Source organism: Glossina fuscipes, unplaced genomic scaffold (assembly GCF_014805625.2).
Source record: "Glossina fuscipes isolate IAEA_lab_2018 unplaced genomic scaffold, Yale_Gfus_2 109041, whole genome shotgun sequence".
Lineage (NCBI taxonomy): Eukaryota > Metazoa > Arthropoda > Insecta > Diptera > Glossinidae > Glossina > Glossina fuscipes.
The window spans coordinates 1-5220 of NW_024005719.1; the positions used below are offsets into that span (position 1 = coordinate 1).

The 5220-nt window shown below is 32.8% G+C and overlaps 2 long non-coding RNA genes across 3 annotated transcripts; both read left to right on the plus strand.

Moving 5' to 3' along the window:
- Nucleotides 1-423, plus strand: LOC119644313. The gene is made up of 2 exons (XR_005248491.1): nucleotides 1-33; nucleotides 93-423. It is a non-coding gene; the product is annotated as an uncharacterized LOC119644313 (long non-coding RNA).
- A 983-nt stretch (nucleotides 424-1406) lies between these two features.
- On the plus strand, nucleotides 1407-2636 carry LOC119644312. Of its 2 annotated transcripts, none has more exons than XR_005248489.1 (3): nucleotides 1407-1479; nucleotides 1929-2221; nucleotides 2278-2636. It is a non-coding gene; the product is annotated as an uncharacterized LOC119644312 (long non-coding RNA). The 2 variants fall into 2 exon arrangements; XR_005248490.1 differs by lacking the exon at nucleotides 1407-1479 and adding an exon at nucleotides 1604-1694.
- Nucleotides 2637-5220: the final 2584 nt, after the last annotated feature.

Consider the following 5220-nt stretch of genomic DNA (forward strand, 5'->3'; position numbering starts at 1 on the left):
GAATCTCGTATAAGTGATTTCCTTATGTGGCAGGTAGAGTTTTATTGTTGAAATAAAAGCCTTACACGATTTTCATAATTATTTCTTTTCAGTTAAAATATACTGTATTGTATTTTGCCAAAATATTTTGGCCAGAGATAACTCTTTGGCATTTTCTGGCTGGTATATTTTCCTATCAACGAGCTAGTGTACACTTGGAACCTTTTAAACGAAAACAAAGCACTAAATATGCAATAACTAAGATGAATACTTTGAGCATGAATCGTGTTCAATTGTTTTTAAAACAGTTAGATATTTATAGGGCAGAACTCTTATCAAAGTTACGAAACAAAACGTTTTAATGCGTTTAGATGTAAATGAGTGATGCCCGTTATTGTACCAAAGCTTTCTTTCTGTAGTAAATAAACTGCTATTATATAAGTATTTGAAATTATTTCTGTTATTAGCATCGAACAAAATTGATTACTTAAATTCTATTGTTGGGAAATGACTTTGATAGACTTAATCAAAAATCCGTATTATATTTTTAAAAAATATTATTTAATCAAACAATTTATTCGCGAAATATGAAAGAAATGGAAAGTTATCCATAAATCCAATCTCTCAATTGTACATAAAAAATTCTACTTTTTAATTTGGTAGTATTGCCTAACTCCTAAAACTATGTGGGCTACATGAAAATTCGTTCATTATATTTATATAGCTGCATTAGGGAAAAATTAAATTTCTGAATATGCTAGCTTTAATTAATTATTAGATCTACGTCCAAAAAAGACGAAAGAAGTGCCACTCTATATTCTTAACTCTGTTCATTAGACATGACAGCATTCAACTTAACAGTATTTAAGTTCACATTGATAACATTTCGGTGGTTGTATATCGAAGTCTTCATTTCAAGTGTTTAAAATCGCTTTTTGCAATTTTTTTCCAATTTTTATTCCTATATAGTTTGTTATGGTATTATTTTATAGTTATACCTATATATAACTTAAATGTTGCAATAGCTGTAATAAATCGATAAAATTAGTGTGGCTATCATACCTAACTACAACCGTTTCACAAGATTATCTCCAGCTTCGAGTACTAACTTATATTCATCTTTATAACTACCATAATATATGGAATATAATTTTTTTTTATATGTTGGAATATAATTTTCTTACAAAACTTGTTAGATTTACTGAAATAGGAAAAGAAAATATCGGAATACGTATATATATTATTATTATTATTATTTTAATTTTAGACTAATGAATTGAATTCTTAGACTAAAAAAAGAGGCATTGAGCACTAGCAAACGTATATATAAAATTCCCCTTTGTAGGGTAATTATATCTTTGAATGTAAAAGCAAATGCAATTGTGGCAACACAATTACCATAAAAGTTCGACTAGAATAGGAAAATTAGTTTCGTATCATTTTTCTTATAAATTGCTTTCAGAACTAATCTAAATCCGTTCCTGTTTCATTCATATTTGTGTAAGTACAGATATTATACTTGCAGCTCTAATACTCTCTCGGTCTGCTCCGTCCGTCGAGGTACTTTATATTAATCAAGTCATTCTCTGGTTCTTTTGCTTTTGGTACACTTTGGCGAGCCATCTGTACTACGCCATACAGGATGCGCATAAAGTTCTCTTAAAATGTTGTAAATCGCAATTAAAAGAGAAGTTTGAAGAATATACTGGAAACGGGTGATGTTTTTTAGATGAATAATTTAGTTTGTAAATTGGCTTAAAACAATGTCTGAAATCTTATTAATAACTAACGATCATTACTTGTCTGTAAGAGGGCGAGTCGTGAAGGCAAAAGATAATTTCTTACGGGATAAATATAATTCTCGATAAAAGTGTGTGGCAATCACAGCAATGCCATGCTGAGTTCAAAACTGACTAACTGAAGTTGTTCTAAAAATGTTATCATTTCAGATTAAACATAAAAAAATTAATGTCGGCGACTGCCATGATATTGTTCTTCTATCTAAGCCCAGTTTAGACGTAATCCTAGAATTGATGATGAGCGTAAGTGGATTTTACCACCAGACACGTTTCTAGGGGAGCAAGCAATTACGCCGATTGCTTATGTGTGGTTACTATATCATATAAAAAAATGAAAATCATCTGAGAAAAGAAGCAAAGCAGTACTGCAAGTGTTGATTTTGGGCCAAATTTAAATTAATAACGTCAAGACAGCAACGCTAAGTGGAGTTTGAACAATAAAGGTAATGCCTGTCGAAGATTTACGAAAATTTATTCTTCTAGGTCTTCCTATTTTCAGATAAAAGTGTTCAAAATTTTGTGGAGAAGACTAAAAGTTAGGAACATTCGCGTCGATAACGAAACACCTTTACATTGCGCTGCCCAACATGGATAATGTAGTCGATGGCATGATCCGCAATTGTGCAATATAAGCTTAAGTACGATCCAGTACTTTTTTATATTTTTCTACTGTGACTGACTATTCAACTACTCGTTTCTCACTGGTGCATAAAAAGCTATGGATAAATTGTTGAGCTTTGCATTATCGATAATCTTCACAAAAATTCAGCAGTTAGCAGATGCATTTTCTGCAACGAAAAATTTTTCTCCTGCCGTTTCATCGACATACGTAACGTAAAGTTTGCCGGCAACTTCCAGGTAACCTTTTTGCATTTACTTTTCAGTTGCAATATAGTATTAAGTTCGATTAGATTCACCTATTACAAAAATGCCCACAAATTTCTAGTTAAATTATTATCAAGAAGTGTTAGTTATTTGTGTATAAACTTAAGAATATTTTAAAAATAGCATCATAAAGGTTTATAAATAATTCTCACATGTGATGAAAATTCATATCGACTTACGCTAAGTATTTGAAGTAATCAATATTTTGTTTTCATTTTATGTACGTTAGTTACGCATTCGCTAATTTATAAGCGAACGTAATGTTTTCGATTCCGTAACAAGTAGGCGAATTGTTAGGGAGCTGTCTTTTAATTTGACTAAAGAAAGATGTAGAAATTTGTATTCAAAGATTACCGTTGCAGTTTACGATGGCTATTGCAACACGAAAATATGAATTTTGTTAACTGGCATCACATATAAGCGATGAAGTGATCCACAAAGTTTATTTTCGAGCTTACACGACTCAAACATTTTAAAATATGTGACACCCCGCGATTTTTCATAAGGAGCAACTTCTAAAGTATAAACATGTGTTGTAGCATATACGTTTGTCCTTCATCAGAATGGTAGTAGATATGAACCTTCTAAGAAATAACGACTCATTTCCGAAAGAGTCTTATTGACTCCTTCAGTCGCAAGGTTATACATCTTACCTAAAATTGTGTTGTTTCCAAAGTATTCAAAAAAGAGAAGATTTCTCTCCTAATGAATATTTACCCTGTTTTTAAAGCATTTTGTAATTTTAAATTTACTCTTTGGCACAAAGCCAAAAAAAGTAACGACGCTTGTTAGTTTAGAGGAAGAAGGTAATATACTTAGTGACCGGGTGTCCAATTTACAAAGCATTTAAATGTCAAGCAAACTTTGAGGCACATAAATCCACTTGTGTAAGTCCTAATTTCAACACGACTCTCCGAACGACGATATTTCCTTCTTGTGTATGTCCCCCATGACTTTGTCTGTATTGTGGAGGTTGGGGTTTTGCGATTCTTGGTACGTAGTTAGCGCAATGACGGTGGACCATCTTAATTTCGCTTTCCTAACATTCTACTCACGATCAGGCCCACACTTGGCATCCGCGTTACCATGAGGTTTGACGTTCCGTCTTTTCGTCGCTTTTGAGTTTTTGTACTGCCTGCTTTACAAGAAAGAGATAATTATTCTTTTCAGATTTCATGAACTTTGTCCATTTTTGCATAATTTTATGAACATTGGATGACATCGCGTGCCGTTGCTGTTCGATTTTCGCAGTCGTCTTCCTTATAGTTGTCGTCTTTAACAAACTTTTCTGTATACAAATAATGAAAAAAAGAGCAAGCAATCAAATCGCGTCCAATGTAATCTGGTTATTTCTGCCGCTTTATTCAATAGAAAATTCAAAACTGTTTAAGATGCACGTTGCCTTCAATTTGAAGAATACAGTTGGGGCTTCCTGTTATTACTTGTCTAAGCTACATCAAAGTATTGTGTGCATTGATTGACAAAGCCAGTTCTAGTGCCCTTGCCTAATAACCAAGTGGTTAAGATTAGTTTAAAAATTCTCAAAGCTGTCATATGGTAGACCGCATGCTACCAAAAAGTAAAACAATTTCAACTATTTGATTTACAACATGTTTAGTGCAATTCACTTCAAGCAAATAGACATAAAGGAGGTACAAAAAATACCCTACGTTTCGTTGTTTTCAATGCGACGTTTCGCACCGCCATTTTCAATATCATCCGCGTGGTGCGATCTCTAATGTCAAACATAGTTTATTAGTCCTCGTTACAGTCGTTACTGTTAATATAAATAAATGGTTCTGCCGTCTAGGCGATGTATACCATGTTAAAGCGAGACTAAGTCTTTTTCTAAGTCATTTTTCGAAGTCTTACGGTGTGAAATTTTATTATGAATCTTCGTTTCAAGTGTACGTTTAAAAATTCAGTTAACGACAAGTTCTTACGAGAAAATAAAAAGAACAAAAAAAAAATGAAACAAACACTGTGATGAATTATAAGAATTAAAAAATATATTCAAAAAAGTTGTGTATCAACTTATTCTTAGCAACGTCAAAGAAAGTACCAAAATTTATGGTTACCGTTCAATGCTTTTTAATGCATTATGAAGATTTTTTGAGGAATTTCGTATGTTTATAACCAACCGAGCAGATAACCGTTCGCACAATGCCTCAGTTCGTCGCATATATCCTCCACGATTTTGCCCGGACTGTCGAGAAATCATAGTCGTCGAAAAAAAGGAAATTAAAAGTTGTACACAATCATAGGCAATTTTATGTAATTTGTACAAGATTGGAAGGAAAGAAATGCGTGCTGCTCTGTTCTTTCTGGTGACTTCTCGTAATTATTTATATAAACTTGTTTATTTATTTAATCCTTCCTCAAAGTGATGGCAACTCTAGTTTAACAAGAAAGAAATATAAATGTTCGCCGTCAACCGCATTAGTCGGTTAGTTTTCAACAAGTGCTTAGTATGGCTTGGGTATCTGATTACAAATATACCTGGTGTGAAAAGTTGGCTATGAATGTCATTAGATCAGGTGGTCATCTACCGGATCAC